Source organism: Carassius gibelio, chromosome A3 (assembly GCF_023724105.1).
Source record: "Carassius gibelio isolate Cgi1373 ecotype wild population from Czech Republic chromosome A3, carGib1.2-hapl.c, whole genome shotgun sequence".
Classification (NCBI taxonomy): Eukaryota; Metazoa; Chordata; class Actinopteri; order Cypriniformes; family Cyprinidae; genus Carassius; species Carassius gibelio.
In genome coordinates this window covers 340,986-364,081 of record NC_068373.1, presented here as the reverse complement: position 1 = coordinate 364,081, position 23,096 = coordinate 340,986, and the positions used below count along the sequence as shown (strand labels likewise).

The 23,096-nt window shown below is 38.3% G+C and overlaps 13 pseudogenes; all 13 read right to left on the bottom strand.

Annotated features, from left to right (window-relative positions):
* Positions 1-3,080: 3,080 nt before the first annotated feature.
* Positions 3,081-3,199, bottom strand: LOC127962629 (uncharacterized; annotated as a pseudogene).
* A 654-nt stretch (positions 3,200-3,853) lies between these two features.
* On the bottom strand, positions 3,854-3,972 carry LOC127964198 (uncharacterized; annotated as a pseudogene).
* A 4,008-nt stretch (positions 3,973-7,980) lies between these two features.
* On the bottom strand, positions 7,981-8,099 carry LOC127962622 (uncharacterized; annotated as a pseudogene).
* A 1,408-nt stretch (positions 8,100-9,507) lies between these two features.
* Positions 9,508-9,626, bottom strand: LOC127964922 (uncharacterized; annotated as a pseudogene).
* A 2,881-nt stretch (positions 9,627-12,507) lies between these two features.
* Positions 12,508-12,626, bottom strand: LOC127962615 (uncharacterized; annotated as a pseudogene).
* Positions 12,627-14,029: 1,403 nt separating this feature from the next.
* Positions 14,030-14,148, bottom strand: LOC127962609 (uncharacterized; annotated as a pseudogene).
* A 1,408-nt stretch (positions 14,149-15,556) lies between these two features.
* Positions 15,557-15,675, bottom strand: LOC127964921 (uncharacterized; annotated as a pseudogene).
* A 1,688-nt stretch (positions 15,676-17,363) lies between these two features.
* LOC127964920 (uncharacterized) lies at positions 17,364-17,482 on the bottom strand (annotated as a pseudogene).
* A 1,688-nt stretch (positions 17,483-19,170) lies between these two features.
* On the bottom strand, positions 19,171-19,289 carry LOC127964919 (uncharacterized; annotated as a pseudogene).
* Positions 19,290-19,658: 369 nt separating this feature from the next.
* Positions 19,659-19,777, bottom strand: LOC127963087 (uncharacterized; annotated as a pseudogene).
* Positions 19,778-20,723: 946 nt separating this feature from the next.
* LOC127963404 (uncharacterized) lies at positions 20,724-20,842 on the bottom strand (annotated as a pseudogene).
* Positions 20,843-21,213: 371 nt separating this feature from the next.
* Positions 21,214-21,332, bottom strand: LOC127964287 (uncharacterized; annotated as a pseudogene).
* A 489-nt stretch (positions 21,333-21,821) lies between these two features.
* Positions 21,822-21,940, bottom strand: LOC127961797 (uncharacterized; annotated as a pseudogene).
* Between the last annotated feature and the right edge of the window lie 1,156 nt (positions 21,941-23,096).

The following is a 23,096-nucleotide window of genomic DNA, read 5'->3' as shown; positions in this document are numbered from 1 at the left end:
AGTTTCTTCTCCTTCTCTGTCCTTTTTCTCTACTTTCTCCTACATATGTTTTGGTGTCCAATATTCCTCTCTTCATTCCCCTCCTCAGCTCCTCCAAATTTACTTCTATGCATTCCTCTACTTGCTCCTTCTCCTTTTTTTCCTCCTGTCTTTCTTTTATTATAACATCCACCGGACCCCTACACCCCTCTATCATATGTTCCACCATTTCAAACCCCTCTCTTCTCTCCAACTCCTTATCCCCCCCCTTTTCCTGCTCCTGACTTTTACTATCATTCAGAGACCCATCTTCCTCTCCCTCATTTATGACTCTTTCCATACTCTCCATATTCTCCTCTGGTTCACCGTGTTCAGTTTTATCATTTGTCTCTTCTTCATGTTCACTTTCACAGTCACACCTTATGAATACTTTCCCACAATCCAGACATTTATCAGCTTTACAGTCTTTCGCGAAATGCCCTTGCTCAAAGCATTCATAACATTTGAAATCAGGACAGTCCCTGAAAATGTGTCCTGGCTGCATACACATCCGACATAGTTTTTGCTGTCCATCATGTATGACCCTAAAGTACTGAGTGCCATCTGCCGTTTCAAATTTAGCACTATAGGGTAGTGATGTTACCTCTTTTGGAAATTTAACCTTCACATACCTCGTTCCATCAGCAATGTTTGTTCCAGGATAGACTCTTCTCTTTATTTTTGTCATTGGATTAACTCCCCAAAACTTCAATTTGTTCTCAATCACTTCATCCTCCAAGTATGCAGGCAAGTGAAGAAAAGACACAATATGTTCCTTTACCTCCAGCCTCCTTATTTCGAAGAATTGACCTTTTATTTCCATTCCATCCAATAATACATCACAAAGTTCTGCATCTTCCACAGTCAACTCATATTCCTCCCCATACTTTGGTCTCACTGCCAGCAATTTACCAAATCCAATCTTCTCTGAAACTACTTTAATGATATCCACAGCTTTTACCTCCTTATTTCCTTTTAAGTCCAACACCACCGTTGCTTCTTTCAGATAATCCACTCTTTGCTTGATTCCCCTCTGTGCTCCATGATCCATATTTCCTCCATTTGCCTCTCTTGATGATCTATCTGCTCCATGTGGTTCCAAACGTTCTTCTAGTCCTCCTGCCATTGCCAGATCTTTACCATGTGGTCCATCCATTTTTGTAAACAAAAAAGCACAAACAAAAGCTTGCCTCCAAGCAGATAAACTGCTTGGAGCTTAAACGTGGGCTTTTTTCCCAAAACAAACCCAAATCTCCTCCCACAGAATAAACAGAAAAAAGTAAAATACAAAATAAAGCTTTAGAAGAGCCTTTCTCTTCCAACTGCAATCAGACACACCTTCGCAATCACTCTCTATCGCCGCCAGGTTGGTATGGCCATAAGCGAAGACTGCTGCAAAGAGAGAGCTATTTAAAGATCAGCCAATCTAATCGCCGGTACATTATATAAGTAGGAAAGAAAACCCTAAAGCTTAAAGCACCTGGTATTCCCAGGCGGTCTCCCATCCAAGCACTAACCAGGCCAATACCTGCTAAGATTAAGAGATCGGGCATTGGCTCTTTTTTTTAAGATTATTATATAATTAGTAATAAATATCCAATAATATTAGAGCACCTGGTATTCCGAGGCGGTCTCCCATCCAGACACTAAACAGGTCCATGACTGCTAAGATTCAAAGAATGGGCATTGACTCTTTTTTTTTTCAAGATTATTATATAATTTGTGAAAAATTTACAAAAATCTTAGAGCAACTGGTATTACCAGGGGGTCTCCCATCCAATTACTAACCAGGCCCAAACCTGCTAAGATTAAGAGATCGGGCATTGACTCTTTTTTTTTTTTTTTTTTTTTTTTTTTTTAAAGATTATTATATAATTAGTAATGAATTTCCAATAATATTAGAGCACCTGGTTTTCCGAGGCGGTCTCCCATCCAAACACTAAACAGGTCCATAGCTGCTAAGATTCAAAGATTGGGCATTGACTCTTTTTGTTTCAAGATAATTATATAGTTAGTACAAATTTCCAAAAATATTACAGCAACTGGTATTCCGAGGCGGTCTCCCATCCAAGCACTAAACAGGTCCATACCTCCTAAGATTCAAAGATTGGGCATTTACTCTTTTTTTTTTTTTTTTTTCAAGATTATTATGTAATTAGTAAAAATTGCCAAAAATATTACAGCAACTGGTATTTCCCGGCCGTCTTCCATCCAAGTACTAACCAGGCAAAACCTGCTATTATTCAGAGATCGGGCATTGACTTTTTTTTTTTTTCAAGATTATTATATAATTTGTGAAAAATTTCCAAAAATCTTAAAGCAACTGGTATTACCAGGGTGTCTCCCATCCAATTACTAACCAGGCCCATACCTGCTAAGATTCAGATATGGGGCATTGACTCCTTTCTTTTTTTCTTGCAAGATTATTATATAATTTGTGAAAAATTTCCAAAAATCTTAAAGCAACTGGTATTACCAGGGGGTCTGCCATCCAATTACTAACCAGGCCGAAACCTGCTTAGTTTCCGAGCTCAGACATGATCTGGCATAGCCAGGGTGGAATGGCCATAAGCGAAGACTGCTGCAAAGAGAGAGCTATTTAAAGATCAGCCAATCTAATCGCCGGTACATTATACAGGACCAAACCTGCTTAGCTTCCGAGAGCAGACGAGATCAGGCATAGCCAGGTTGTTACGGTCGCAAGCGAAGGATACTGCAAAGAGAAGACTATTTAAAGATCAGCCAATCAAATCGCCCATACATTATATAAGTAGGAATGAAAATCCAAAAGCTTACAGCACCTGGTATTCCGAGGCGGTCTCCCATCCAAGCACTAACCAGGCCAATACCTGCTAAGATTAAGAGATCGGGCATTGGCTCTTTTTTTTTTAAGATTATTATATAATTAGTAATACATTTCCAATAATATTAGAGCACCTGGTATTACCAGGGGATCTCCCATCCAAACACTACACAGGTCAATGACTGCTAAGATTCAAAGAATGGGCATTCACTCTTTTTTTTTTCAAGATTATTATATAATTTGTGAAAAATTTACAAAAATCTTAAAGCAACTGGTATTACCAGGGGGTCTCCCATCCAATTACTAACCAGGCCCAAACGTGCTTAGCTTCCGAGCTCAGACATGATCTGGCATAGCCAGGGTGGTATGGCCATAAGCGAAGACTGCTGCAAAGAGAGAGCTATTTAAAGATCAGTCAGTCTAATCGCCGGTACATTATATAAGTAGGAAAGAAAACCCTAAAGCTTAAAGCACCTGGTATTCCCAGGCGGTCTCCCATCCAAGCACTAACCAGGCCAATACCTGCTAAGATTAAGAGATCGGGCATTGACTCTTTTTTTTTTTTTTTTTTTTTTTTTAAAGATTATTATATAATTAGTAATGAATTTCCAATAATATTAGAGCACCTGGTTTTCCGAGGCGGTCTCCCATCCAAACACTAAACAGGTCCATAGCTGCTAAGATTCAAAGATTGGGCATTGACTCTTTTTGTTTCAAGATAATTATATAATTAGTACAAATTTCCAAAAATATTACAGCAACTGGTATTCCGAGGCGGTCTCCCATCCAAGCACTAAACAGGTCCATACCTCCTAAGATTCAAAGATTGGGCATTTACTCTTTTTTTTTTTTTTTTTGCAAGATTATTATGTAATTAGTAAAAATTGCCAAAAATATTACAGCAACTGGTATTTCCCGGCCGTCTTCCATCCAAGTACTAACCAGGCAAAACCTGCTATTATTCAGAGATCGGGCATTGACTTTTTTTTTTTTTTTCAAGATTATTATATAATTTGTGAAAAATTTACAAAAATCTTAGAGCAACTGGTATTACCAGGGGATGTCCCATCCAATTACTAACCAGGCCCAAACCTGCTTAGCTTCCGAGCTCAGACATGATCTGGCATAGCCAGGGTGGTATGGCCATAAGCGAAGACTGCTGCAAAGAGAGAGCTATTTAAAGATCAGCCAATCTAATCGCCGGTACATTATATAAGTAGGAAAGAAAACCCTAAAGCTTAAAGCACCTGGTATTCCCAGGCGGTCTCCCATCCAAGCACTAACCAGGCCAATACCTGCTAAGATTAAGAGATCGGGCATTGACTCTTTTTTTTTTTTTTTTTTTTTTTTTTTAAAGATTATTATATAATTAGTAATGAATTTCCAATAATATTAGAGCACCTGGTTTTCCGAGGCGGTCTCCCATCCAAACACTAAACAGGTCCATAGCTGCTAAGATTCAAAGATTGGGCATTGACTCTTTTTGTTTCAAGATAATTATATAATTAGTACAAATTTCCAAAAATATTACAGCAACTGGTATTCCGAGGCGGTCTCCCATCCAAGCACTAAACAGGTCCATACCTCCTAAAATTCAAAGATTGGGCATTTACTCTTTTTTTTTTTTTGTTGCAAGATTATTATGTAATTAGTAAAAATTGCCAAAAATATTACAGCAACTGGTATTTCCCGGCCGTCTTCCATCCAAGTACTAACCAGGCAAAACCTGCTATTATTCAGAGATCGGGCATTGACTTTTTTTTTTTTCAAGATTATTATATAATTTGTGAAAAATTTCCAAAAATCTTAAAGCAACTGGTATTACCAGGGTGTCTCCCATCCAATTACTAACCAGGCCCATACCTGCTAAGATTCAGATATGGGGCATTGACTCCTTTCTTTTTTTCTTGCAAGATTATTATATAATTTGTGAAAAATTTCCAAAAATCTTAAAGCAACTGGTATTACCAGGGGGTCTGCCATCCAATTACTAACCAGGCCGAAACCTGCTTAGTTTCCGAGCTCAGACATGATCTGGCATAGCCAGGGTGGAATGGCCATAAGCGAAGACTGCTGCAAAGAGAGAGCTATTTAAAGATCAGCCAATCTAATCGCCGGTACATTATACAGGACCAAACCTGCTTAGCTTCCGAGAGCAGACGAGATCAGGCATAGCCAGGTTGTTACGGTCGCAAGCGAAGGATACTGCAAAGAGAAGACTATTTAAAGATCAGCCAATCAAATCGCCCATACATTATATAAGTAGGAATGAAAATCCAAAAGCTTACAGCACCTGGTATTCCGAGGCGGTCTCCCATCCAAGCACTAACCAGGCCAATACCTGCTAAGATTAAGAGATCGGGCATTGGCTCTTTTTTTTTTAAGATTATTATATAATTAGTAATAAATTTCCAATAATATTAGAGCACCTGGTATTCCGAGGCGGTCTCCCATCCAGACACTAAACAGGTCCATGACTGCTAAGATTCAAAGAATGGGCATTGACTCTTTTTTTTTTCAAGATTATTATATAATTTGTGAAAAATTTACAAAAATCTTAGAGCAACTGGTATTACCAGGGGGTCTCCCATCCAATTACTAACCAGGCCCAAACCTGCTTAGCTTCCGAGCTCAGACATGATCTGGCATAGCTTTTTTTTTTTTTTTTTTTTTTTTTTTTATTCAATAATTTCACATTTGACATATACATAAATTCCAATGCGTGTCACATCATTATCATATTCACTCATTCTATATTCATTATTGAATTTCACCCTCCATTATACGCTTATACTTACAATCCTAATTATCCAGGCATATTTATCATATGTTCTTTAAAGCATTGCAGAACTCTAGCATTGTTCCCCGTAAACCATATCATTCGCTATATCCAGTCTACTAAAAACTGTATTAAAATCTCCCATTACAATAATATTTTCCCATTTCTCCATCTGACCATTTAAATCCTTAAAAAACATTTTCTTTTCTGCCTCTTCATTTGGCGCATGTACATTACACACAAAAACATTTTCCCCTCCTATAACCATTTTCACAATAATACATTTCCCTCCATTATCCCGATATATGATTTCAACATCATCATTCATGTGTCTTTTACATAAAACCGCAACGCCTTTCCCAATCCCCCCACCATTGTTATAATAAATTCCTCCTCTCCAACTTCTTTTAAAACATTCAATCATTTCATCTTTCCAAAATGTTTCTTGTAATAATATCACATCAGCTTTTTTGCATAGCGCTTTCATTTTCCCAAATTTATCAATTTTTGTTAAACCCCTCACATTGATTGAAACAAAACAAAGAGCCATTAACAACAAAACATTCATTTTTCATACTTTTCTCCCACATTCTCCATTAAAACTCCATCTTCATTTGTACCTGAGTTTCTTCTCCTTCTCTGTCCTTTTTCTCTACTTTCTCCTACATATGTTTTGGTGTCCAATATTCCTCTCTTCATTCCCCTCCTCAGCTCCTCCAAATTTACTTCTATGCATTCCTCTACTTGCTCCTTCTCCTTTTTTTCCTCCTGTCTTTCTTTTATTATAACATCCACCGGACCCCTACACCCCTCTATCATATGTTCCACCATTTCAAACCCCTCTCTTCTCTCCAACTCCTTACCCCCCCCCTTTTCCTGCTCCTGACTTTTACTATCATTCAGAGACCCATCTTCCTCTCCCTCATTTATGACTCTTTCCATACTCTCCATATTCTCCTCTGGTTCACCGTGTTCAGTTTTATCATTTGTCTCTTCTTCATGTTCACTTTCACAGTCACACCTTATGAATACTTTCCCACAATCCAGACATTTATCAGCTTTACAGTCTTTCGCGAAATGCCCTTGCTCAAAGCATTCATAACATTTGAAATCAGGACAGTCCCTGAAAATGTGTCCTGGCTGCATACACATCCGACATAGTTTTTGCTGTCCATCATGTATGACCCTAAAGTACTGAGTGCCATCTGCCGTTTCAAATTTAGCACTATAGGGTAGTGATGTTACCTCTTTTGGAAATTTAACCTTCACATACCTCGTTCCATCAGCAATGTTTGTTCCAGGATAGACTCTTCTCTTTATTTTTGTCATTGGATTAACTCCCCAAAACTTCAATTTGTTCTCAATCACTTCATCCTCCAAGTATGCAGGCAAGTGAAGAAAAGACACAATATGTTCCTTTACCTCCAGCCTCCTTATTTCGAAGAATTGACCTTTTATTTCCATTCCATCCAATAATACATCACAAAGTTCTGCATCTTCCACAGTCAACTCATATTCCTCCCCATACTTTGGTCTCACTGCCAGCAATTTACCAAATCCAATCTTCTCTGAAACTACTTTAATGATATCCACAGCTTTTACCTCCTTATTTCCTTTTAAGTCCAACACCACCGTTGCTTCTTTCAGATAATCCACTCTTTGCTTGATTCCCCTCTGTGCTCCATGATCCATATTTCCTCCATTTGCCTCTCTTGATGATCTATCTGCTCCATGTGGTTCCAAACGTTCTTCTAGTCCTCCTGCCATTGCCAGATCTTTACCATGTGGTCCATCCATTTTTGTAAACAAAAAAGCACAAACAAAAGCTTGCCTCCAAGCAGATAAACTGCTTGGAGCTTAAACGTGGGCTTTTTTCCCAAAACAAACCCAAATCTCCTCCCACAGAATAAACAGAAAAAAGTAAAATACAAAATAAAGCTTTAGAAGAGCCTTTCTCTTCCAACTGCAATCAGACACACCTTCGCAATCACTCTCTATCGCCGCCAGGTTGGTATGGCCATAAGCGAAGACTGCTGCAAAGAGAGAGCTATTTAAAGATCAGCCAATCTAATCGCCGGTACATTATATAAGTAGGAAAGAAAACCCTAAAGCTTAAAGCACCTGGTATTCCCAGGCGGTCTCCCATCCAAGCACTAACCAGGCCAATACCTGCTAAGATTAAGAGATCGGGCATTGGCTCTTTTTTTTAAGATTATTATATAATTAGTAATAAATTTCCAATAATATTAGAGCACCTGGTATTCCGAGGCGGTCTCCCATCCAGACACTAAACAGGTCCATGACTGCTAAGATTCAAAGAATGGGCATTGACTCTTTTTTTTTTCAAGATTATTATATAATTTGTGAAAAATTTACAAAAATCTTAAAGCAACTGGTATTACCAGGGGGTCTCCCATCCAATTACTAACCAGGCCCAAACGTGCTTAGCTTCCGAGCTCAGACATGATCTGGCATAGCCAGGGTGGTATGGCCATAAGCGAAGACTGCTGCAAAGAGAGAGCTATTTAAAGATCAGTCAGTCTAATCGCCGGTACATTATATAAGTAGGAAAGAAAACCCTAAAGCTTAAAGCACCTGGTATTCCCAGGCGGTCTCCCATCCAAGCACTAACCAGGCCAATACCTGCTAAGATTAAGAGATCGGGCATTGACTCTTTTTTTTTTTTTTTTTTTTTTTTTAAAGATTATTATATAATTAGTAATGAATTTCCAATAATATTAGAGCACCTGGTTTTCCGAGGCGGTCTCCCATCCAAACACTAAACAGGTCCATAGCTGCTAAGATTCAAAGATTGGGCATTGACTCTTTTTGTTTCAAGATAATTATATAATTAGTACAAATTTCCAAAAATATTACAGCAACTGGTATTCCGAGGCGGTCTCCCATCCAAGCACTAAACAGGTCCATACCTCCTAAGATTCAAAGATTGGGCATTTACTCTTTTTTTTTTTTTTTTTTTTGTTGCAAGATTATTATGTAATTAGTAAAAATTGCCAAAAATATTACAGCAACTGGTATTTCCCGGCCGTCTTCCATCCAAGTACTAACCAGGCAAAACCTGCTATTATTCAGAGATCGGGCATTGACTTTTTTTTTTTTTTCAAGATTATTATATAATTTGTGAAAAATTTCCAAAAATCTTAAAGCAACTGGTATTACCAGGGTGTCTCCCATCCAATTACTAACCAGGCCCATACCTGCTAAGATTCAGATATGGGGCATTGACTCCTTTCTTTTTTTCTTGCAAGATTATTATATAATTTGTGAAAAATTTCCAAAAATCTTAAAGCAACTGGTATTACCAGGGGGTCTGCCATCCAATTACTAACCAGGCCGAAACCTGCTTAGTTTCCGAGCTCAGACATGATCTGGCATAGCCAGGGTGGAATGGCCATAAGCGAAGACTGCTGCAAAGAGAGAGCTATTTAAAGATCAGCCAATCTAATCGCCGGTACATTATACAGGACCAAACCTGCTTAGCTTCCGAGAGCAGACGAGATCAGGCATAGCCAGGTTGTTACGGTCGCAAGCGAAGGATACTGCAAAGAGAAGACTATTTAAAGATCAGCCAATCAAATCGCCCATACATTATATAAGTAGGAATGAAAATCCAAAAGCTTACAGCACCTGGTATTCCGAGGCGGTCTCCCATCCAAGCACTAACCAGGCCAATACCTGCTAAGATTAAGAGATCGGGCATTGGCTCTTTTTTTTTACGATTATTATATAATTAGTAATAAATTTCCAATAATATTAGAGCACCTGGTATTACCAGGGGGTCTCCCATCCAAACACTACACAGGTCAATGACTGCTAAGATTCAAAGATTGGGCATTCACTCTTTTTTTTTCAAGATTATTATATAATTTGTGAAAAATTTACAAAAATCTTAAAGCAACTGGTATTACCAGGGGGTCTCCCATCCAATTACTAACCAGGCCCAAACCTGCTTAGCTTCCGAGCTCAGACATGATCTGGCATAGCCAGGGTGGTATGGCCATAAGCAAAGACTGCTGCAAAGAGAGAGCTATTTAAAGATCAGTCAATCTAATCGCCGGTACATTATATAAGTAGGAAAGAAAACCCTAAAGCTTAAAGCACCTGGTATTCCCAAGCGGTCTCCCATCCAAGCACTAACCAGGCCAATACCTGCTAAGATTAAGAGATCGGGCATTGACTCTTTTTTTTTTTTTTTTTTTTTTTAAGATTATTATATAATTAGGGGTGTCAACAATAATCGATTCGGCAATGCATCGCGATGCGGGGCATGAACGATTCAGCATCGATGCGGCAAAGTGCCATAATCGATTATGTCACTGTTTATTTTCTGGCGGACAAAAAAGTTGTGAAGTTTAAATACTTCCGGTTCCGGGAGAATAACAACAACAACAAGCAAGATGGCTGAGGCGGAGGGAGATGACCGTGATAGACGGATTATAAAAAACGCGCCCAAAGCTTGGAAAGCGGACATCTGGGCACATTTCGGATTTTATGAAGTGAATGGGACACTAGACACGTCTTACGCGGTGTGTAAAATCTGCCACACTAAAATTAAGCACGTTGGCAATACAGCTAACTTCACGAACCATGTTGATCATTGGTATCCTGATCAACATTGCCACACAACTTCCAGAGAGCAAAGAGGATCACACGATCGGTGGCATGTTTTATAGCGAAGGATCTACGACCCTATTCTGTGGTAGAAAATGTGGGGTTTTGCCACATGCTTGAAACAATTGAGCCCCGGTATAAGCTACCGATTGTATGCAGCTGATGTGATGGTAGGATCAGGGGGCAGGCATATATAATTGTCATTGTCATATAGCTGCTAAGCTGCTGTTTTGTTGAGAATAATTTGCACTTTACTTAACTACTTGAAAAAAGTTTCACAGTAATAAGTGGTTACTGTGTGTTGTTGCACTGAATATTTTTATTCCTGGGTGGTTGTTGTTAAAATAGTGTTACTTATTATTTTAATATTTGCACAGGACTTCAGGAAGTGCCCTGTCATCTCCGTCAAGATGTGTAAAAAAAAAAAAAAAAGCACTGAAAGCAGTGATTTTGATTGTTTTCATTTTCAGGTATGAAAATGCCATATCCAATACCCTGTACCATTTAATTTGATTTAGTACATTTTATTTAATTACATTTTATTTTATTTTATTACATTTAATTTAATTTAATAACTTTTATGTCAAAGATACAGGAGACACATAGCAGCCAATAAAATCTGTTGTTTAATATCTGCTTGTTTTGCCTCATGACTGATGAAAAATTTGCCTTGTGTGCAGTAGAATTTTGATGCATCGCAATGCATCGTAGAATCGAATTGAATCGAATCGTTACCTGGTGAATCGTAATCGAATCGAATCGTGAGGGCAGTGCCAATGCACACCCCTATATATAATTAGTAATAAATTTCCAATAATATTAGAGCACCTGGTATTCCGAGGCGGTCTCCCATCCAGACACTAAACAGGTCCATGACTGCTAAGATTCAAAGAATGGGCATTGACTCTTTTTTTTTTCAAGATTATTATATAATTTGTGAAAAATTTACAAAAATCTTAGAGCAACTGGTATTACCAGGGGGTCTCCCATCCAATTACTAACCAGGCCCAAACCTGCTAAGATTAAGAGATCGGGCATTGACTCTTTTTTTTTTTTTTTTTTTTTTTTTTTTAAAGATTATTATATAATTAGTAATGAATTTCCAATAATATTAGAGCACCTGGTTTTCCGAGGCGGTCTCCCATCCAAACACTAAACAGGTCCATAGCTGCTAAGATTCAAAGATTGGGCATTGACTCTTTTTGTTTCAAGATAATTATATAGTTAGTACAAATTTCCAAAAATATTACAGCAACTGGTATTCCGAGGCGGTCTCCCATCCAAGCACTAAACAGGTCCATACCTCCTAAGATTCAAAGATTGGGCATTTACTCTTTTTTTTTTTTTTTTTGCAAGATTATTATGTAATTAGTAAAAATTGCCAAAAATATTACAGCAACTGGTATTTCCCGGCCGTCTTCCATCCAAGTACTAACCAGGCAAAACCTGCTATTATTCAGAGATCGGGCATTGACTTTTTTTTTTTTTCAAGATTATTATATAATTTGTGAAAAATTTCCAAAAATCTTAAAGCAACTGGTATTACCAGGGTGTCTCCCATCCAATTACTAACCAGGCCCATACCTGCTAAGATTCAGATATGGGGCATTGACTCCTTTCTTTTTTTCTTGCAAGATTATTATATAATTTGTGAAAAATTTCCAAAAATCTTAAAGCAACTGGTATTACCAGGGGGTCTGCCATCCAATTACTAACCAGGCCGAAACCTGCTTAGTTTCCGAGCTCAGACATGATCTGGCATAGCCAGGGTGGAATGGCCATAAGCGAAGACTGCTGCAAAGAGAGAGCTATTTAAAGATCAGCCAATCTAATCGCCGGTACATTATACAGGACCAAACCTGCTTAGCTTCCGAGAGCAGACGAGATCAGGCATAGCCAGGTTGTTACGGTCGCAAGCGAAGGATACTGCAAAGAGAAGACTATTTAAAGATCAGCCAATCAAATCGCCCATACATTATATAAGTAGGAATGAAAATCCAAAAGCTTACAGCACCTGGTATTCCGAGGCGGTCTCCCATCCAAGCACTAACCAGGCCAATACCTGCTAAGATTAAGAGATCGGGCATTGGCTCTTTTTTTTTTAAGATTATTATATAATTAGTAATACATTTCCAATAATATTAGAGCACCTGGTATTACCAGGGGGTCTCCCATCCAAACACTACACAGGTCAATGACTGCTAAGATTCAAAGAATGGGCATTCACTCTTTTTTTTTTCAAGATTATTATATAATTTGTGAAAAATTTACAAAAATCTTAAAGCAACTGGTATTACCAGGGGGTCTCCCATCCAATTACTAACCAGGCCCAAACGTGCTTAGCTTCCGAGCTCAGACATGATCTGGCATAGCCAGGGTGGTATGGCCATAAGCGAAGACTGCTGCAAAGAGAGAGCTATTTAAAGATCAGTCAGTCTAATCGCCGGTACATTATATAAGTAGGAAAGAAAACCCTAAAGCTTAAAGCACCTGGTATTCCCAGGCGGTCTCCCATCCAAGCACTAACCAGGCCAATACCTGCTAAGATTAAGAGATCGGGCATTGACTCTTTTTTTTTTTTTTTTTTTTTTTTTAAAGATTATTATATAATTAGTAATGAATTTCCAATAATATTAGAGCACCTGGTTTTCCGAGGCGGTCTCCCATCCAAACACTAAACAGGTCCATAGCTGCTAAGATTCAAAGATTGGGCATTGACTCTTTTTGTTTCAAGATAATTATATAGTTAGTACAAATTTCCAAAAATATTACAGCAACTGGTATTCCGAGGCGGTCTCCCATCCAAGCACTAAACAGGTCCATACCTCCTAAGATTCAAAGATTGGGCATTTACTCTTTTTTTTTTTTTTTTTGCAAGATTATTATGTAATTAGTAAAAATTGCCAAAAATATTACAGCAACTGGTATTTCCCGGCCGTCTTCCATCCAAGTACTAACCAGGCAAAACCTGCTATTATTCAGAGATCGGGCATTGACTTTTTTTTTTTTTCAAGATTATTATATAATTTGTGAAAAATTTCCAAAAATCTTAAAGCAACTGGTATTACCAGGGTGTCTCCCATCCAATTACTAACCAGGCCCATACCTGCTAAGATTCAGATATGGGGCATTGACTCCTTTCTTTTTTTCTTGCAAGATTATTATATAATTTGTGAAAAATTTCCAAAAATCTTAAAGCAACTGGTATTACCAGGGGGTCTGCCATCCAATTACTAACCAGGCCGAAACCTGCTTAGTTTCCGAGCTCAGACATGATCTGGCATAGCCAGGGTGGAATGGCCATAAGCGAAGACTGCTGCAAAGAGAGAGCTATTTAAAGATCAGCCAATCTAATCGCCGGTACATTATACAGGACCAAACCTGCTTAGCTTCCGAGAGCAGACGAGATCAGGCATAGCCAGGTTGTTACGGTCGCAAGCGAAGGATACTGCAAAGAGAAGACTATTTAAAGATCAGCCAATCAAATCGCCCATACATTATATAAGTAGGAATGAAAATCCAAAAGCTTACAGCACCTGGTATTCCGAGGCGGTCTCCCATCCAAGCACTAACCAGGCCAATACCTGCTAAGATTAAGAGATCGGGCATTGGCTCTTTTTTTTTTAAGATTATTATATAATTAGTAATACATTTCCAATAATATTAGAGCACCTGGTATTACCAGGGGGTCTCCCATCCAAACACTACACAGGTCAATGACTGCTAAGATTCAAAGAATGGGCATTCACTCTTTTTTTTTTCAAGATTATTATATAATTTGTGAAAAATTTACAAAAATCTTAAAGCAACTGGTATTACCAGGGGGTCTCCCATCCAATTACTAACCAGGCCCAAACGTGCTTAGCTTCCGAGCTCAGACATGATCTGGCATAGCCAGGGTGGTATGGCCATAAGCGAAGACTGCTGCAAAGAGAGAGCTATTTAAAGATCAGTCAGTCTAATCGCCGGTACATTATATAAGTAGGAAAGAAAACCCTAAAGCTTAAAGCACCTGGTATTCCCAGGCGGTCTCCCATCCAAGCACTAACCAGGCCAATACCTGCTAAGATTAAGAGATCGGGCATTGACTCTTTTTTTTTTTTTTTTTTTTTTTTTAAAGATTATTATATAATTAGTAATGAATTTCCAATAATATTAGAGCACCTGGTTTTCCGAGGCGGTCTCCCATCCAAACACTAAACAGGTCCATAGCTGCTAAGATTCAAAGATTGGGCATTGACTCTTTTTGTTTCAAGATAATTATATAATTAGTACAAATTTCCAAAAATATTACAGCAACTGGTATTCCGAGGCGGTCTCCCATCCAAGCACTAAACAGGTCCATACCTCCTAAGATTCAAAGATTGGGCATTTACTCTTTTTTTTTTTTTTTTTTTTGTTGCAAGATTATTATGTAATTAGTAAAAATTGCCAAAAATATTACAGCAACTGGTATTTCCCGGCCGTCTTCCATCCAAGTACTAACCAGGCAAAACCTGCTATTATTCAGAGATCGGGCATTGACTTTTTTTTTTTTTTCAAGATTATTATATAATTTGTGAAAAATTTCCAAAAATCTTAAAGCAACTGGTATTACCAGGGTGTCTCCCATCCAATTACTAACCAGGCCCATACCTGCTAAGATTCAGATATGGGGCATTGACTCCTTTCTTTTTTTCTTGCAAGATTATTATATAATTTGTGAAAAATTTCCAAAAATCTTAAAGCAACTGGTATTACCAGGGGGTCTGCCATCCAATTACTAACCAGGCCGAAACCTGCTTAGTTTCCGAGCTCAGACATGATCTGGCATAGCCAGGGTGGAATGGCCATAAGCGAAGACTGCTGCAAAGAGAGAGCTATTTAAAGATCAGCCAATCTAATCGCCGGTACATTATACAGGACCAAACCTGCTTAGCTTCCGAGAGCAGACGAGATCAGGCATAGCCAGGTTGTTACGGTCGCAAGCGAAGGATACTGCAAAGAGAAGACTATTTAAAGATCAGCCAATCAAATCGCCCATACATTATATAAGTAGGAATGAAAATCCAAAAGCTTACAGCACCTGGTATTCCGAGGCGGTCTCCCATCCAAGCACTAACCAGGCCAATACCTGCTAAGATTAAGAGATCGGGCATTGGCTCTTTTTTTTTACGATTATTATATAATTAGTAATAAATTTCCAATAATATTAGAGCACCTGGTATTACCAGGGGGTCTCCCATCCAAACACTACACAGGTCAATGACTGCTAAGATTCAAAGATTGGGCATTCACTCTTTTTTTTTCAAGATTATTATATAATTTGTGAAAAATTTACAAAAATCTTAAAGCAACTGGTATTACCAGGGGGTCTCCCATCCAATTACTAACCAGGCCCAAACCTGCTTAGCTTCCGAGCTCAGACATGATCTGGCATAGCCAGGGTGGTATGGCCATAAGCAAAGACTGCTGCAAAGAGAGAGCTATTTAAAGATCAGTCAATCTAATCGCCGGTACATTATATAAGTAGGAAAGAAAACCCTAAAGCTTAAAGCACCTGGTATTCCCAGGCGGTCTCCCATCCAAGCACTAACCAGGCCAATACCTGCTAAGATTAAGAGATCGGGCATTGACTCTTTTTTTTTTTTTTTTTTTTTTTTTAAGATTATTATATAATTAGTAATAAATTTCCAATAATATTAGAGCACCTGGTATTCCGAGGCGGTCTCCCATCCAGACACTAAACAGGTCCATGACTGCTAAGATTCAAAGAATGGGCATTGACTCTTTTTTTTTTCAAGATTATTATATAATTTGTGAAAAATTTACAAAAATCTTAGAGCAACTGGTATTACCAGGGGGTCTCCCATCCAATTACTAACCAGGCCCAAACCTGCTAAGATTAAGAGATCGGGCATTGACTCTTTTTTTTTTTTTTTTTTTTTTTTTAAAGATTATTATATAATTAGTAATGAATTTCCAATAATATTAGAGCACCTGGTTTTCCGAGGCGGTCTCCCATCCAAACACTAAACAGGTCCATAGCTGCTAAGATTCAAAGATTGGGCATTGACTCTTTTTGTTTCAAGATAATTATATAGTTAGTACAAATTTCCAAAAATATTACAGCAACTGGTATTCCGAGGCGGTCTCCCATCCAAGCACTAAACAGGTCCATACCTCCTAAGATTCAAAGATTGGGCATTTACTCTTTTTTTTTTTTTTTTGCAAGATTATTATGTAATTAGTAAAAATTGCCAAAAATATTACAGCAACTGGTATTTCCCGGCCGTCTTCCATCCAAGTACTAACCAGGCAAAACCTGCTATTATTCAGAGATCAGGCATTGACTTTTTTTTTTTTTCAAGATTATTATATAATTTGTGAAAAATTTCCAAAAATCTTAAAGCAACTGGTATTACCAGGGTGTCTCCCATCCAATTACTAACCAGGCCCATACCTGCTAAGATTCAGATATGGGGCATTGACTCCTTTCTTTTTTTCTTGCAAGATTATTATATAATTTGTGAAAAATTTCCAAAAATCTTAAAGCAACTGGTATTACCAGGGGGTCTGCCATCCAATTACTAACCAGGCCGAAACCTGCTTAGTTTCCGAGCTCAGACATGATCTGGCATAGCCAGGGTGGAATGGCCATAAGCGAAGACTGCTGCAAAGAGAGAGCTATTTAAAGATCAGCCAATCTAATCGCCGGTACATTATACAGGACCAAACCTGCTTAGCTTCCGAGAGCAGACGAGATCAGGCATAGCCAGGTTGTTACGGTCGCAAGCGAAGGATACTGCAAAGAGAAGACTATTTAAAGATCAGCCAATCAAATCGCCCATACATTATATAAGTAGGAATGAAAATCCAAAAGCTTACAGCACCTGGTATTCCGAGGCGGTCTCCCATCCAAGCACTAACCAGGCCAATACCTGCTAAGATTAAGAGATCGGGCATTGGCTCTTTTTTTTTAAGATTATTATATAATTAGTAATAAATTTCCAATAATATTAGAGCACCTGGTATTACCAGGGTGTCTCCCATCCAAACACTACACAGGTCAATGACTGCTAAGATTCAAAGATTGGGCATTCACTCTTTTTTTTTCAAGATTATTATATAATTTGTGAAAAATTTACAAAAATCTTAAAGCAACTGGTATTACCAGGGGGTCTCCCATCCAATTACTAACCAGGCCCAAACCTGCTTAGCTTCCGAGCTCAGACATGATCTGGCATAGCCAGGGTGGTATGGCCATAAGCAAAGACTGCTGCAAAGAGAGAGCTATTTAAAGATCAGTCAATCTAATCGCCGGTACATTATATAAGTAGGAAAGAAAACCCTAAAGCTTAAAGCACCTGGTATTCCCAGGCGGTCTCCCATCCAAGCACTAACCAGGCCAATACCTGCTAAGATTAAGAGATCGGGCATTGACTCTTTTTTTTTTTTTTTTTTTTTTAAGATTATTATATAATTAGTAATAAATTTCCAATAATATTAGAGCACCTGGTATTCCGAGGCGGTCTCCCATCCAGACACTAAACAGGTCCATGACTGCTAAGATTCAAAGAATGGGCATTGACTCTTTTTTGTTTCAAGATTATTATATAATTTGTGAAAAATTTACAAAAATCTTAGAGCAACTGGTATTACCAGGGGGTCTCCCATCCAATTACTAACCAGGCCCAAACCTGCTAAGATTAAGAGATCGGGCATTGACTCTTTTTTTTTTTTTTTTTTTTTTTTTAAAGATTATTATATAATTAGTAATGAATTTCCAATAATATTAGAGCACCTGGTTTTCCGAGGCGGTCTCCCATCCAAACACTAAACAGGTCCATAGCTGCTAAGATTCAAAGATTGGGCATTGACTCTTTTTGTTTCAAGATAATTATATAGTTAGTACAAATTTCCAAAAATATTACAGCAACTGGTATTCCGAGGCGGTCTCCCATCCAAGCACTAAACAGGTCCATACCTCCTAAGATTCAAAGATTGGGCATTTACTCTTTTTTTTTTTTTTTTGCAAGATTATTATGTAATTAGTAAAAATTGCCAAAAATATTACAGCAACTGGTATTTCCCGGCCGTCTTCCATCCAAGTACTAACCAGGCAAAACCTGCTATTATTCAGAGATCGGGCATTGACTTTTTTTTTTTTTTTTTAAGATTATTATATAATTTGTGAAAAATTTCCAAAAATCTTAAAGCAACTGGTATTACCAGGGTGTCTCCCATCCAATTACTAACCAGGCCCATACCTGCTAAGATTCAGATATGGGGCATTGACTCCTTTCTTTTTTTCTTGCAAGATTATTATATAATTTGTGAAAAATTTCCAAAAATCTTAAAGCAACTGGTATTACCAGGGGGTCTGCCATCCAATTACTAACCAGGCCGAAACCTGCTTAGTTTCCGAGCTCAGACATGATCTGGCATAGCCAGGGTGGAATGGCCATAAGCGAAGACTGCTGCAAAGAGAGAGCTATTTAAAGATCAGCCAATCTAATCGCCGGTACATTATACAGGACCAAACCTGCTTAGCTTCCGAGAGCAGACGAGATCAGGCATAGCCAGGTTGTTACGGTCGCAAGCGAAGGATACTGCAAAGAGAAGACTATTTAAAGATCAGCCAATCAAATCGCCCATACATTATATAAGTAGGAATGAAAATCCAAAAGCTTACAGCACCTGGTATTCCGAGGCGGTCTCCCATCCAAGCACTAACCAGGCCAATACCTGCTAAGATTAAGAGATCGGGCATTGGCTCTTTTTTTTTAAGATTATTATATAATTAGTAATAAATTTCCAATAATATTAGAGCACCTGGTATTACCAGGGGGTCTCCCATCCAAACACTACACAGGTCAATGACTGCTAAGATTCAAAGATTGGGCATTCACTCTTTTTTTTTCAAGATTATTATATAATTTGTGAAAAATTTACAAAAATCTTAAAGCAACTGGTATTACCAGGGGGTCTCCCATCCAATTACTAACCAGGCCCAAACCTGCTTAGCTTCCGAGCTCAGACATGATCTGGCATAGCCAGGGTGGTATGGCCATAAGCAAAGACTGCTGCAAAGAGAGAGCTATTTAAAGATCAGTCAATCTAATCGCCGGTACATTATATAAGTAGGAAAGAAAACCCTAAAGCTTAAAGCACCTGGTATTCCCAGGCGGTCTCCCATCCAAGCACTAACCAGGCCAATACCTGCTAAGATTAAGAGATCGGGCATTGACTCTTTTTTTTTTTTTTTTTTTTTTAAGATTATTTTATAATTAGTAATAAATTTCCAATAATATTAGAGCACCTGGTATTCCGAGGCGGTCTCCCATCCAGACACTAAACAGGTCCATGACTGCTAAGATTCAAAGAATGGGCATTGACTCTTTTTTTTTTCAAGATTATTATATAATTTGTGAAAAATTTACAAAAATCTTAGAGCAACTGGTATTACCAGGGGGTCTCCCATCCAATTACTAACCAGGCCCAAACCTGCTTAGCTTCCGAGCTCAGACATGATCTGGCATAGCGAGGGTGGTATGGCCATAAGCGAAGACTGCTGCAAAGAGAGAGCTATTTAAAGATCAGTCAATCTAATCGCCGGTACATTATATAAGTAGGAAAGAAAACCCTAAAGCTTAAAGCACCTGGTATTCCCAGGCGGTCTCCCATCCAAGCACTAACCAGGCCAATACCTGCTAAGATTAAGAGATCGGGCATTGACTCTTTTTTTTTTTTTTTTTTTTTTTTTTTTAAAGATTATTATATAATTAGTAATAAATTTCCAATAATATTAGAGCACCTGGTTTTCCGAGGCGGTCTCCCATCCAAACACTAAACAGGTCCATAGCTGCTAAGATTCAAAGATTGGGCATTGACTCTTCTTGTTTCAAGATAATTATATAATTAGTACAAATTTCCAAAAATATTACAGCAAATGGTATTCCGAGGCGGTCTCCCATCCAAGCACTAAACAGGTCCATACCTCCTAAGATTCAAAGATTGGGCATTTACTCTTTTTTTTTTTTTTTTTTTGCAAGATTATTATGTAATTAGTAAAAATTGCCAAAAATATTACAGCAACTGGTATTTCCCGGCCGTCTTCCATCCAAGTACTAACCAGGCAAAACCTGCTATTATTCAGAGATCGGGCATTGACTTTTTTTTTTTTTTTTCAAGATTATTATATAATTTGTGAAAAATTTCCAAAAATCTTAAAGCAACTGGTATTACCACAGTGTCTCCCATCCAATTACTAACCAGGCCCATACCTGCTAAGATTCAGATATGGGGCATTGACTCCTTTCTTTTTTTCTTGCAAGATTATTATATAATTTGTGAAAAATTTCCAAAAATCTTAAAGCAACTGGTATTACCAGGGGGTCTCCCATCCAATTACTAACCAGGCCCATACCTGCTAAGATTCAGATATGGGGCATTGACTCCTTTCTTTTTTTCTTGCAAGATTATTATATAATTTGTGAAAAATTTCCAAAAATCTTAAAGCAACTGGTATTACCAGGGGGTCTCCCATCCAATTACTAACCAGGCCGAAACCTGCTTAGTTTCCGAGCTCAGACATGATCTGGCATAGCCAGGGTGGTATGGCCATAAGCGAAGACTGCTGCAAAGAGAGAGCTATTTAAAGATCAGTCAATCTAATCGCCGGTACATTATATAAGTAGGAAAGAAAACCCTAAAGCTTAAAGCACCTGGTATTCCCAGGCGGTCTCCCATCCAAGCACTAACCAGGCCAATACCTGCTAAGATTAAGAGATCGGGCATTGACTCTTTTTTTTTTTTTTTTTTTTTTAAGATTATTATATAATTAGTAAAAAAATTTCCAATAATATTAGAGCACCTGGTATTCCGAGGTGGTCTCCCATCCAGACACTAAACAGGTCCATGACTGCTAAGATTCAAAGAATGGGCATTGACTCTTTTTTTTTTTCAAGATTATTATATAATTTGTGAAAAATTTACAAAAATCTTAAAAAAACTGGTATTACCAGGGGGTCTCCCATCCAATTACTAACCAGGCCCAAACCTGCTTAGCTTCCGAGCTCAGACATGATCTGGCATAGCCAGGGTGGTATGGCCATAAGCGAAGACTGCTGCAAAGAGAGAGCTATTTAAAGATCAGCCAATCTAATCGCCGGTACATTATACAGGACCAAACCTGCTTAGCTTCCGAGAGCAGACGAGATCAGGCATAGCCAGGTTGTTACGGTCGCAAGCGAAGGATACTGCAAAGAGAGGACTATTTAAAGATCAGCCAATCAAATCGCCCATACATTATATAAGTAGGAATGAAAACCCAAAAGCTTACAGCACCTGGTATTCCCAGGCGGTCTCCCATCCAAGCACTAACCAGGCCAATACCTGCTAAGATTAAGAGATCGGGCATTGGCTCTTTTTTTTTAAGATTATTATATAATTAGTAATAAATTTCCAATAATATTAGAGCACCTGGTATTACCAGGGGGTCTCCCATCCAAACACTACACAGGTCCATGACTGCTAAGATTCAAAGAATGGGCATTGACTCTTTTTTTTTTTCAAAATTATTATATAATTTGTGAAAAATTTACAAAAATCTTAAAGCAACTGGTATTACCAGGGGGTCTCCCATCCAATTACTAACCAGGCCCAAACCTGCTTAGCTTTCGAGCTCAGACATGATCTGGCATAGCCAGGGTGGTATGGCCATAAGCGAAGACTGCTGCAAAGAGAGAGCTATTTAAAGATCAGCCAATCTAATCGCCGGTACATTATATAAGTAGGAAAGAAAACCCTAAAGCTTAAAGCACCTGGTATTCCCAGGCGGTCTCCCATCCAAGCACTAACCAGGCCAATACCTGCTAAGATTAAGAGATCGGGCATTGACTCTTTTTTTTTAAGATTATTATATAATTAGTAATAAATTTCCAATAATATTAGAGCACCTGGTTTTCCGAGGCGGTCTCCCATCCAAGCACTAAACAGGTCCATACCTCCTAAGATTCAAACATTTACTCTTTTTTTTTTGTTTTTTTTGCAAGATTATTATGTAATTAGTAAAAATTGCCAAAAATATTACAGCAACTGGTATTTCCCGGCCGTCTTCCATCCAAGTACTAACCAGGCAAAACCTGCTATTATTCAGAGATCAGGCATTGACTTTTTTTTTTTTTTTTCAAGATTATTATATAATTTGTGAAAAATTTCCAAAAATCTTAAAGCAACTGGTATTACCACAGTGTCTCCCATCCAATTACTAACCAGGCCCATACCTGCTACGATTCAGATATGGGGCATTGACTCCTTTCTTTTTTTCTTGCAAGATTATTATATAATTTGTGAAAAATTTCCAAAAATCTTAAAGCAACTGGTATTACCAGGGGGTCTCCCATCCAATTACTAACCAGGCCGAAACCTGCTTAGCTTCCGAGCTCAGACATGATCTGGCATAGCCAGGGTGGAATGGCCATAAGCGAAGACTGCTGCAGAGAGAGAGCTATTTAAAGATCAGCCAATCTAATCGCCGGTACATTATACAGGACCAAACCTGCTTAGCTTCCGAGAGCAGACGAGATCAGGCATAGCCAGGTTGTTACGGTCGCAAGCGAAGGATACTTCAAAGAGAGGACTATTTAAAGATCAGCCAATCAAATCGCCCATACATTATATAAGTAGGAATGAAAACCCAAAAGCTTACAGCACCTGGTATTCCGAGGCGGTCTCCCATCCAAGCACTAACCAGGCCAATACCTGCTAAGATTAAGAGATCGGGCATTGGCTCTTTTTTTTTAAGATTATTATATAATTAGTAATAAATTTCCAATAATATTAGAGCACCTGGTATTACCAGGGTGTCTCCCATCCAAACAC